This window comes from Camelus dromedarius, chromosome 4 (genome assembly GCF_036321535.1).
Source record: "Camelus dromedarius isolate mCamDro1 chromosome 4, mCamDro1.pat, whole genome shotgun sequence".
NCBI classification, from domain to species: Eukaryota; Metazoa; Chordata; class Mammalia; order Artiodactyla; family Camelidae; genus Camelus; species Camelus dromedarius.
The window spans coordinates 49,388,332-49,402,208 of NC_087439.1; the positions used below are offsets into that span (position 1 = coordinate 49,388,332).

Here is a 13,877-nt window from a genome sequence, read left to right on the forward strand (position 1 = left end):
AATCATTAGATTTTAGTTTGCTATAATTTAATCTAATACTTAAAAACCTGGGCCCTGTGGTCAAAAAGGTTTGATTAGACTCCTACATAACCTCAGATGGGTTAACTTCACTAAGCCTCTCATTATCTGTAAAATAAGGATAGTAATATCCTAACTCAAAATTGTTATGACAATTAAATAAGATAATGCCTATAAATTGATAGCTCACATTTATTGAATACATATTATTTCAGATGGCAGTGTTTTCACACAACAATATATTTTCAAATAAGCATTTAGCTATAATTACTGGGACCAATCAGTTTTCCATTAGGTCGCAACTTAATCTCTAATCCAGCCATGGCAATGGTAAATTACAAGCATGTCCTCATTATATAAATGGAATTGCCTTTATATTTGGCAATTTTCCTTACAGTTCATAGAAAATTTCAGATTTTACGTAGACTAACTGTATCCTAATATCTTCTGCAAATTAGCTGGTTACTTAATTATCTTTTACTCACAAGGAACACCTTAAAAGATGGTTACACATTATAAAGGCCATTAAATGCTGCAAAAGGTACTGAGATCAATGAAATTATATAAAGGTTCAGTCATTTAAATTAATTTTTTAAAAATTAAACATCAAATTTTGTAAATCACTCTTAAGCAGATTTCCAGATAAAATATGACTGAAAAAATGACATTTTTCTTCCAGATAAATAAATGCTTAACATCTATTAGACTATATTAAAAGTCACTATTATCCTTTCACTTCTAGAACAAACACTTGAGACTGCTTCTTCTGAGTGTATTTACCCTGTGAAAATTAACTAAAGCCTTCTTTTTTTTTTTTTTAACATCACTCATATGCTACTATAAGGTAAGGTCTATAACTAGTTAACAAAGGACACCATGTCTAGCATTCCATAAAAGAGATTTGACTTAATAATTTCTAAATCTAAAATTAGGCAGACAAAAGCGAAAAATGGTATGTAAGAGTCAGGAAAGGGAGAAAACAGAGTTTCAATGTTCCTAAAGGAAAAAGCAGGTAACAACAAGTTATAATGACAAAGGTTGAAAACAGTTAGCAATATAATACCAAATCTATATTTGGTAAAGTGTTATGAAAATTCTGGTAGTCTCAATTTAAAATATCTAAGATTCATCTACTTTTAGCCACATGCTGTTTACAAATCCATTGTATTATAATTCTCTTAAAGAGTTTCTAGTACTCAATGAAGTAGTCACATTGGTTATATTTCCTGCATTTAAATGCAAAATACCATCCCTCAACAACATTTACCAAGCATTCCACATCCATCTGTAAAGCATAATGACAGTTGTATAAAGTCAATTCTTGACCAGAGGATGTTTCAATATCCTTATCAATGATCAATCAACAATTCAATAAAAATCACACCAAATATGAGGACATTTCTATAATTTTAAATTCAAAATAAGGCAAATAGAAGCAAAATGAGATTAAAAACTACTATATTATGGTAAACAAAAGGAAGAAAATAAAGTGTAAAATACTGATAAAACAGATACTTGTTAACAACATAGACTCTAGAAACAAACTATCTTGACTTAAATTTTAGCTCCACCCCATTTATTAGATAGATGTGCATTCAGCCTTTTCCAGGTTGACGACATTTCTCAGTTCAGCTTTCTAATAATGAGAAGACTTAACCCTTATGGTTGTTGTAAAGAATAAAAGAGATAATCAACACAAAGAGCTTAGCCAGAGAACAAGGACTTAATAAGCAATAATATTAGAAGTAGTATACATCTAAAGGTTCCAGAGATTACAATGAATCTAAAGCTGAGCAATCTAGAATTTCTAAAGCAATTATTAAAATAAAATATAGACATTAATTTACAAGTTAAATGCTCTCCTAAAGTTACTTGTGAACTTGTTTAAATATATAAATTCACGATTTATGTAAAAACTTAAATTACTCTAGCTTGCTATTAAATAACTCTTGAGATGAATGTTCATAATAATAACCTCTTAATTTATCAGATTTTAAAATACTGATTATTCACATACTGGTAGAAGGTTTTGTCTTTGTTTTGGTATTAAGCTGTCATAGGAAGAATGCAACACTTAGGAGGCCTGGATTTTCATCCTAGCTGACATCACCAGTTCCTCATATGAACTAAAAGGTCTTCTACCCACTCAGGTTTCAAATTTCTTTAGAGTTGGCAGAACTAAAAAGAGAGTCTTTGTATTTTCCCTGGCACTGGTTAAAGACCTTCTGAACTACTGTGTTCAGTTCTAAGCCTCATAAGAAAAAATTTCAATAACTAGGACTTTAGTAATGAGCAGCATAAAAATCTTTAAACCTGTGAATGATTCACAAATGCAGGTGAGGACACTCCTAAACTTAGGGTGATTTGGTTCTTTATGCGATTATGAGATACAGTTAGATCAGAGTGGAAATATATTTTCATGAGAGTTTCTATTTTTGAATTTATTTATATATATATTTATTTATATATTTGAATTATATTTGAATTCAGATCTCTATTGGTTAAATTTAAATGATTCCTTTAAGTAATAAAAACAATAAAGATCATGCATCTGATATCTCTTCCTTTTACTTTCAAAATTTTCTAATGTTTACATTCACTGTACCATCTTCTTCACATCCTACTCAAACTATGCTCCTTCAATTCAGCTTCTGCCCTACTTCTCTACCAAAATTGTTTTCTCAATAGGTCAATAGCTTTTAATTAATAAAAATGACTCCATAATCTCTTTCTTTCCATAGAGGCAAAGCTTTCGGGGGGCGGGAGGAGAAAAACTTCCCTAACATTTCACTCCTCAACCCAACACAATCTGGTTTTTGTCCTCCTTCTTAACTATCAAAGTATCAACCTAGCACTGAAAGTACCATTGTTTTGGTTACCAACTTAAAACATTACCATTACTGTTGTTGTTGTTACAGCAACTTTTTATTAAATTCCTATTATTTTCTAGGAACTATACTAGGCACTTTACATGAGTTTACTAACTTCATCTAATATTTAGACTAACTTTTTGAGATAACTCCTATCCTCAGTTTTCAAAAGAAGAAACCAAAGCTGGGAAGACAAGTAACTTGCTCTCACAGAAACCAGGATACAAATCCAAGTTTTTATAACAATGATGCCCTCACTCTGTTATACAACTTGTCAGATTCAGTGGCCTCATTTGTCTTCTACTTACTTGATCCTTTGCAGAGTTTGACAGAGGATATCATCCCCACTGACACTTCAACTTTCTACATGCCAGTTCAAGTCTGCTTTTAACTCTGCTCATTTCTTCTTTTTCCTGGGATCCTTTATTTTCTATCTACTCTTAAATGTTAATATTCCCTGGGGTTCTGCCATAGGTCCTCTTACACTATTTTCTCTCTCTGGACAATTTCACTCAATCTCATGGTTTCAATAAATATCACCTATACTTCCCAATGACTCCTGATCTGTATTTATAACCTCATTCTTTTTTCTAAGTGCCACATGAAATAATTACCTATAAACTGTACCACTTGGATTTAATTCCCATGTAACAGATTCAAAAGCAAATTCATTATCTTCTACACAAACCTACTATTCCAATTCTCATGTCCTTTATCTTGTTCAAAACATTAATCTGGGGGGAGAATATAGCTCAGTGGTAGAATGCATGCCTAGCATGCACAAGGTCCTGGGTTCAATCCCCAGTTCCTCCATCAAAAATAAACAGATAAATTAAAAACCTAATTATCTCCCCCCCTAAAAAACATCTAACATCTACCAGTTCCCAAGACAAAAACCTTCACTCCTCCTCCCACTCCCCACCTTCCAAATCCAATCACCACCAAGTCCTGTCAATCAACTCTGTTCTTAAAGGGTGCATGCAAAAACTCACTTAATCCAAATTCAAGTACAGAGGCCAGGGTCAGACCTATTTGCCAATCTCAGAAAGCTTCCTGGAAAGAGAGGAAGAAGGCAGCTGGAACTGTCCTGGGGAATGAGAGGTTGGAGGCACACACTTTTGGGATTTCACTTTACCCTGATGACACCAGAATTAGCAGGCACCATTGCGGAATCCTCTAGCCTATTAGGACAGGGAACTGCCTCACCCACCGGGTTGCTCACAGCAGTCTCATGTCACCAGGTCTCATAGCCAGAAGTGCTGGGGGGTCTGCACTGCCCAGCAATGTACCCCCAGTAACAGCACAAGGCAAGTCCTCTCAGCCAGCTGGGCCTGGGGCCAGCCCCAGCAAACACGCAGTAACTGGCCCCACAACAACAGAAAGGGGCACACAGCCCACAAAGGGTACACTCCTGAAGCATCTGAATCTGGTAGACAGAAGGGAGCATGAGCGTTGGCCCCACAAGACATCTCTTACATAAAGCCACTTCTCCAAGATCAGGAAATGTAATGGATCTATCAAATACAAATAAATAAACACAGAGAATTAGGCAAAATGAGAAGACAGAAGACTGTTTCAAATGAAGGAACAAGACAAACCTGAGAAAAATAACTAAATGAAACGGAGATAAGCAATCTATCTGATAGGAAGAGTTCAAGGTAATTATCATAAAGATGCTCCCCAAACTCAGAAGAATGGATGACCATAGTGAGAACTTCAACAGAGTTAGAATATACTAAATTAAAAAAAAATAGAGCTTAAGAATATAATAACCAGAACAAAAAACACACCAGAGGGAATCACTGGAAGATTAATTTAAACTATATAGAAAAACAGACCAGCAATCTGAAAGACACAGTAGTGGGAACTGACTAAGCTGAACAGAAAAAAGAAAAAGAATTCAGAAAAATAAGAACAGTTTAAAGATCCTCTGGGACAACATCAACATTATAAGAATTAACATTCACATGATAAGAATTCCAGAAGGAAAAGAGAGAAATAAGGGGGCAGCTAATGTATGAAGAAATAATAGCTAAAAACTTCCCTAACCTGAGGAAGGAAAACAGACATCCAGGTCCAGGAAGCACAGACAGTCCCAAACAAGATGAACACAAAGAAGCCCACACCAAGACACATTATACTTAAAATATCAAAAGATAAAGAGAGAATCTTAAAAGCAGCAAGAGAAAAAACAATTAGTTACACATAAGGGAACTCCCATAAGACTATCAGCTAACTTTTCAGCAGAAAATTTGTAGGTCAGAAGGGAGTGGCATGATATATTCAAAGTAACAAGGGTGGGGGGGGTGGGGGAGTGGGGAGGGAGACTACAACCAAGAATACTCTACCAGCAAGGTTATTATTCAGAACTGAAGGAGACACAAAGAGTTTTACAGACAGCAAAAACTAAAGGTGTTCATCACCACCAAACCAGCCTTACAGGAAACATTAAAGGGACTTCTCTATGTGGAAAAGAAAAATCCACAACTAGAAATAAGAAAATTATAAAGGAAAAATCTCATTGGTAAAGACAAACATATAGTGAAGGTAGTGGATCAATCACTTGTAAGGCTAGTAAAAAGTTAAAAGGCAAAAGTAGTAAAATCATCTATATCTATGGTAAGTAGTTAAGAAATACACAAAACAAAAAGATGTAAAGTATGACATCAAAAACAAAACGTGGTGGGAGCTAAAAATACAGAGCTTTCAGAATGTGTCTGAATTTAAACAAGATCATCAACTTAAAATAGATGATTATATACATAGGCCATTATATATGAACTTCATGGTAACCACAAACCAAAAACCTATAACAGATACACACAAAAAAGGGAAGGAATACAAACATAATGTTAAAGATAATCATCAAATCACAAGGGAAGAAAGCAACAGAAGAAAACAGAAACAGAGAAGAATGACAAAACAACCAGAAAACAATAAAATGGCAGTAAGTACATACTTATCAATAATTACTTTAAATGCAAATGAACAAAATGCTCCAATCAAAAGACAATGGATGGCTGAATGAACAAAAAACCAAAACCCATTTATATGCTGTCTACAAGAAATTCACTTCAGATCTAAAGACACTTATAGACTGAAAGTGAAAGGATGGAAAAATATATTCTAAGCAAATGGAAATAAAAAGAAAGCTGGGGTAGCAATACTTATATCAGAACAAAATTGACTTTAAAACAGGCTGTAACAAGAAACAAAGAAGAGTATTACATAATGATAAATAGATCAATCCAACAAGAGTTATAACATTTGTAAATATCTATGTGCCAAATATAACAGAAGCTAAAAATATAAAGCAAATATTAACAAACATAAACAGAGAAAGAGACAGTAACACAGTAATAGCAGGGAACTTTAATGCCTCACTTACATCAATAGATAGATCAACCAGACAGAAAATCAATAAAAAACTGTCCTCAAATGACATATTAGACCAGACAGACAATATATACCAAACATTCCATCCAAAAACAGCAGAATACACATTCTTTACAATTGTATGTAGAACATTTTCCAAGATAGATCACATGCTAGGTCACAAACCACTCAGTAAATTTAAGACAAATCATATCAAACATCTTTTCTGACTACAATAGCATGAAACTAGAAATCAATCACAAGAAGAAAATGGAAAAAACACAAACACATGGAATCTAAACAACATGCTACTAAACAACAAAAGATTCAACAACAACAACAACAAAAAAAATCAAAGAGGAAATTTAAAAATACCTTGAGACAAATAAAAACAGAGATGCAACATACCAAAACCTATGGGACATAGCAAAAGCAGTTCTAAGAGGTAAGTTTATAGTGATATAGTCTAACTCAAGAAAGCAGAAAAGTCTCAAATAAACAATCTAACATTATATCTAAAGAAACTAGAAAAAAAAGAAGAATAAACAAAAACCAAAGTTAGTAGAAGGAAATAATAAAGATCAGACTGGAAATTAATGAAACAGACTAAAAAAAGAAGAAAAAGAAAAAATCAGTAAAACTAAAAGCTGATTCTTTGAAAAGATGAACTTGACAAATCTTTAGTCAGACTCATAAAGAAAAAAAGAGAGGGCCCAAATAAATAAAACCAGAAATGAAGGAAGTTACAACTGACACAACAGAAATACAAAGGATAATAAAAAATTACTACAAACAATTATAAGCCAATAAAATGTACAACCTAGATGAAATGGATAAGTTCCTAGAAAAATACAATCTCCCAAAACTGAATCATAAAGAAATAGCAAGTATGAACAAACCAATTACCAATAGTAAAATTGAATCAGTAATCAAAAAACCCATGACATTTTTCACAGAACTGGAACAAATAATCCTAAAATTTACACGGAATCACAAATGACCGAGAACTGCCAAAGCAATACGGAGGGAAAAGAACAATGCTGGAGGCATAACCCTCCCAGACTTCAGACAATACTACAAAGCTACAGTACTTAAAACAGTGTGGTACTGGCCCAAAAACAGATACAGGGATCAATGAACAGAATAGAGAGCTCAGAAATAAACTCACACACCTACAGTCAATTAATCTTTGACAATGGAGGCAACAATATACAATGGAGAAAAGATAGTCTCTTCAACAAATGGTGATGGAAAAGCTGGAAAACTACATGTAAATCAACTAAATTAGAATACACCCTCACATCATACAAAAAATAAATTCAAAATGGCTTAAAGGCTTAAATGTAACACAGGACACCATAAATCTCCTAGAAGAGAACACAGGCAAAAACATTCTCCGACATAAATCGTAGCAATGTTTTCCTAGGTCAGTCTCCCAAGGCAAAAGAAATAAAAGCAAAAATAAACAAATGGGACCTAATCAAACTTATATACTTTTACACAGCAAAGGAAACCATAAACAAAATAAAAAGACAACCTATGGACTGGGAGAAAATATCTGCCAATGATGCAACTGATGGGCTTAATTTCCAGAAAATACAAACAGCTCATACAACTCAATAACAACAACAAAAAACCCCCCAAACTCAATCAAAAAATGGGCAGAAGACCTAAAAAGACATTTCTTCAAAGAAGACATAAAGATGAAGATCAACAGGCACATGAAAAGCTGCTCAACATCACTAGTTATTAGAGAAATGCAAACCAAAACTACAAAAGTATCACCTCACATCTGTCAGAATGGCTATCATTAAAAAGTCCACCAATGATAAATGCTGGAGAGGACATGGATAAAAGGGAGCCCTCCTACACTGCTGGAATGGAATTTGGTGCAGTCACTATAGAAAACAGTACAGAGATTCCTTAAAAAACTAAAATAGAGTTGCCAGATGATCCAGTATTCCCACTCCTGGCCATGTATCTGAAGAAAACTCGACTATGAAAAGATATATGCACCTTCAGTGTTCACAGTAGCACTATTTACAATAGCCAAGATATGGAAGCAACCTAAATGTCCATTGACAGATGACTAGATAAAGAAGTTGTGGTATATATACTACTCTGTCATAAAAAAAGAATGAAATAATGCCATTTCTAGCAACCTGGATAGACCTAGAGATTATCATGCTAAGTGAAATAAGTCAGAAAAAGACAAATATCATATGCTATCACTTATATGTGGAATCTAAAACATGAGACAAATGAACAAAACAGGAAGAGACTCTCAGACACAGAAAATAAACTTACGGTTTATTTACAAAACAGAAACTCACAGACATAGAAAACAAACTTATGGTTACCAAAGGGGAAAGTGTGTGTGTGGGGCGGGGGGTATAAACTAGGTATTCTGGATTAGCAGGTATAAACTACTATATATGAAATAAATATTAAGGCCCTACTGTATAGCACAGGGAACTTATTCAATACCTTATAATAACCTATAATGAAAAATAATATGAAAATGAATATATATAAAAAACTAAATCACTATGCTGTATACCAGAGACTAATGCAACATTGTAAATCAACTATACTTCAATTAAAAAAAAAATTAAAGAAATAAAACAACAAAAGTTCAGGACCAGATGGCTTCACAGATGAATTCTATCAAACATTTAAAAGAGAGTTAATACCTATCCTTCTCAAACTATTCCAAAAATTGAAGAGGAAGGGTCACTACCAAATTCATTTCACAAGGTCACCATTACTCTGATACCAAAATCAGACAAAGACACCACAAAAAAGAAAATGACAAGCCAATATCCCTGATAAACAAAAGATGCAAAAATCCTCAACAGAATACTAGCAAACCAAACTTAATGATACATTAAAAGGATCAAACACAATGATCAAGTGGCATTCATCCCAGGAATTCAAGGATAGTTCGATATTCACACTCAATCACTACAATACACCACATTAACAAGACAAAGATAAAAATTATGATCATCTCAATAGATGCAGAAAAAGCATGACAAATTTAACATCCATTTATGATAAAAACTCTCAACAAACTGGGTGTAGTGGGAACATATGTCAACACAATAAAGTCCATATATGACAAACCCACAACTAACAGCAGATTCAATGGAGAAAAGCTCAAAGTTTCTCCTCTAAGAATCAGGAATAAGACAAAAGTGCCCACTCTCACCATGTTTATTCAACACAGTACTGGAAGTCCTAGCCACAGAGAGACTAAATAAATAAATAAATAAATGAATAAATAAATGAATAAATAAATAAATAAATAAACAAATTTTAAAAAGGCATCCAAATTGGAAAGAACATAAAACTGTAACTATTTACAGATAACATCATATTATATACAGAAAACCCTAAAGACATTACCAAAAAAAAAAAAAACTTGTAGAACCAACTAATGAATTCAGAAAAGTTGAAGGATACAAAATTAATATACAGAAATCTGTTTTGTCTCTATATAATTAACTATCAGAAAGAGAGATTAAGAAAACAATTCATTTATAATTGCATCAAAAAGAATAAAATAGCTAGGAACAAATTTAACAAAGAAGGTGAAAGACCTGTACTCTGAAAACTGTAAGACACTGATGAAAGAAACTGATAATGACACAAATAAATGGAAAAATATGCCATGCTCATGGATTGGAAGAATTAATGCTGTTAAAATACCCATACTACCCAAAGCAATCTACAAATTCAATGTAATCTCTATCAAAATACCAATGGCATTTTTTCACAGAACTGGAACAAATAATCCTAAAATTTGTATGGGACCACAAAAAACTCCAAATAGCCAAAGCAATCCTGAGAAAGAGGAACAAAGCCAGCGACATCATGCCCCCTGATTTCAAACTATACTACAAACCTATAGTAATCAAAAAAGTATGGTACTAGCACAAAAACAGTCACATAGATCAATGGAACAGAACAGACAGCCCAGAAGTAAGCTCATGCTTATAGTGAATTAATCTATGGCAAAGGATACAAGAATATAAAGCGAGGAAATGGCAGTCTTTTCAATAAATAGTGTTGGGAAAATTGGACAGCTGTGCACAAAAGGATCCTACTACTTTCTTACACCATATACAAAAATAAAGTCAAAATGGATTAAAGACTTATATGTAAAACCTAAAAATTTAAAATCCCTAGAAGAAAACATAGACAATAAACTCTTTACATCAGTCTTAGCAAAATCTTTTTGGATCTGTCTTCTCAGGCAAGGGAAACAAAAGCAAGAATAAACAAATGGAACTAATCAAAGAAAAAAGTTTTTGCACAGTGAAGGAAACCAACAACAAAACAAAAAGGCAACCTACTGAATGGGGAAAGATGGCAAATGACATATCCAATAAGGGGTTAATATTAAAACTATACAAATAACTTAAACAACTCAATACCAAAAAACAACAACAACAACAACAACAACAACAACAAAAACAAGCAATCTGATTAAAAAATGAGCAGAGGACTTGAGACAACATTCATCCAAGGAAGACATATGGATTACCAACAGATACATGAAAAAATGCTCAATATCCCTAATTATCAGGGAAATGCAAATCAAAACCACAATGAGATATCAACTCACACCTGTCAGAAAGGCTATAACCAAAAAGACAACAAATAACAAGTGCTGGCAAGGAGAAAAGGGAACCCTCGTACATTGTTAGTGGGAAATGTAAACCAGTGAAGCCACTGTAGAAACAGTATGGAGGTTCCTCAAAAAATAAAAACAGAACTACCAGAAAATCCAGCAATTCCACCTCCTGGGTTTCTGTCTGAAGGAAACAAAAACACTAATTCAAAAAGATACATGCACCCCTATGTTCATTATTTATTTATAATAACCAAAGTATGAAAGCAAGCTAAGTGTCCATCCATAAATAAATGAATAAAGAAGATAAGGTATATATATATACACATATACACGCATACAATGGAGTATTAGTCAGCCAAAAAACAGAATGAAATCTTGCCATTTGCAACATGGATGGGCCTAAAGGGTAAGTGAAATAAGTCAGACAAAGAAAGACAAAACCATATTATTTCATTTATTGGGAAATTTAAAAACCAAAACAAAGGAACAAACAAAACAAAATAGAAAGAGACACACAGATACAAACTGGTAGTTGCCAGAGGGGAGGGAGTTGAGGGATAGACAAAATAGAAGGGGATTAAAAGGTACAAACTTCTACTCATACAATAAATATATTATGGAGATATAATGTACAGCATAGGGAATATAGTCAATAATATAATAATTTGTTATGGTGACACATGGGTATTATATTTATTGTGGACATCACTTTGTAATGTATATAAATGTCAAATCACTATGTTGCACGCCTGAAATTAATATTGTATGTCAATTATACATCAATACCTTTTCTTAATAAATAAAAAGAAACATAAGGGATAAAAAAGGGGAGAGAGGCAGCCAGCAGCCAGATTAGCATTATGTTCAGTAAATATTATACTGCTTTTAGTGCTAAACCTAAGCAAATCAAAGAATACTATTCTTAAATTTTATAATCAGTTTCAGTATAATATGTATCATTAACACCTAAATAATAAAAACAAAAGAAAGCAATCTACTACACATGAATCAAAGTTCTGGTTCAGCAATCATGTAAGAGAGCTAGTAAAATAAGGACACCTTAATTAGATTCAATTTGGAGAGCAGATCTATTCAAGTGCCACACATGTACATACATACACCTTTAGTACTTTTTCCCCTTGTCTATTACTTAAGTTCAGAAATAAGTGAAAGAAAAAAAAGGAAAAGAAACAGGGAGGGAGAGAAGAAGGTGATGGGGAGAAAGAGTGAGAGAGGAAGGAAGGGAAGAAGGAACGAGCAAACAAGCAAACTAACAATGGTTTAAAGCAAAGAAAGACTTGACTTTTAACTCACAGAAACACAAAACTTAAACATAAATAAAATATGACTAAGTCACCTATAAAAATGACAGTAACAAGATCAAATTAAACAAGAAAACTGAATTATAGTTCTCAAAAAGTAGACTAAATTTGAGATACAGTTTAGAATTTTTTTTAAATAGGGAAAAAATTCCAAACAGAATTACTATGGACCTAGAAAAGCTCCGAATACTAGAATAGTATACTCCAGAAGAAAGTCTTTTAAAAAATAGGTTATAAGCTTCTTAAGGTCAAAAACCATATTATATTCATCTGTTTATTCCCCATGGTGTTTACACATAAGAGTTATTTAATACATTCTTTTAAGTGAACAATTCACTTATATTACAGCTAAATGTTAACTCTCCCTAAAAGAATATCCAAAAGCAGTGCTGCAAGAATCCAAAGTAGGGAGACCACCAATGGTTTTTCTATCATTACAGTACGACATTAGAAGGAAAAATTTGGGTTTCAGAAGTTTCTAAGCAAAGATAAGTTTAGATTCTTAAACGAACTTAATTGCCTAAATATTAATAAACGCTTAATAGCAATATAGGGGATCATACATCTGTTCTTTCTTTAATAAGAGAGAACAGTGTTTTTCTTTAAGTAACAGCAAGAGCTTTCTGCAAAATATTGCATTTTAAAAATATATTCACCAAGGTTATTTAAAAAGCAGTTTTGAAAAGTTAGTACCAATTATACAAAATACTGTAAAAAGTATAGAAACTTGCCCTGCAGGCTAATAAAATTTTTATAATTACTAGAAAGAAGTGTAAATTATAGAAAATTTTAAACTGATTATGAAAGTAGGTGTTTCATTGCAAGTATCTATGTCTGATTTATTTTAATCATATTTAAACTTTTGATAAACTTTCACATTTATCAAAAGAGCAAGCTAATATCTCTATAAACCAAAATCTTACTGATAAAGAGTGGAAGAGGGTAGAATTCTTCCCACATAGCTCCACCAATTAGAAAACCTAAAACTGTTATGACTTATTTAGTACTCAAGGTCTTTGCGGATATTTATAAAAGAATTGGCTTCTCAAAGTTCTGAACGTAACCCTAACTTTATAAACCAGGCTCTAATTCTGATGATTTATAAAAACAGAAGTTAAATTTTTAATGGTATATTCTATTACAAAAGCCTTACGAACTATAGACATACCTCGTTGTATTATGCTTCACTTTATTATGCTTTGGAAATACTGAGCTTTTTTTTTTTTACAAATCGAAGGTTTATGGCAACCCTGCATTGTCAGATGATGGTTAGCATTTTTCAGCAATAAAGTATTTTTTTAATTAAGGTATGTACATTGCTTTTTTTTAAGACATAATGCTTTTGCACTTAACAGACAACAGTGTAAACATAACTTTTATACACACTGGGAAACCAAAAATTCATGTGACTCATTCTATTATAATATTGAGTTTACTGGGGTGGTCTGGAACCAAACCTGCATTATCTCCAAGGTATGCCTGTATATTATTATATTCTAGAGAAGAGAACAAAGAGGGAAGCCAATGCAAACTCGAAAATATCTTTTCATATGCCAGTCTTTGGAATACTTCACGTAACCACTTAAAATAACATTTTAAAAATTACATAATATTTAATGATATAATAGTAATTGTTTCACTAGTAATTTGGAA

At 32.7% G+C, this 13,877-nt stretch overlaps 1 protein-coding gene across 6 annotated transcripts in view; it reads right to left on the reverse strand.

The window, feature by feature from the left end:
* Window positions 1–13,877, reverse strand: part of LNPK (lunapark, ER junction formation factor) — a 78,899-nt gene that overhangs the window by 22,917 nt on the left and 42,105 nt on the right. The gene's annotated exons all lie outside the window — the stretch shown is intronic.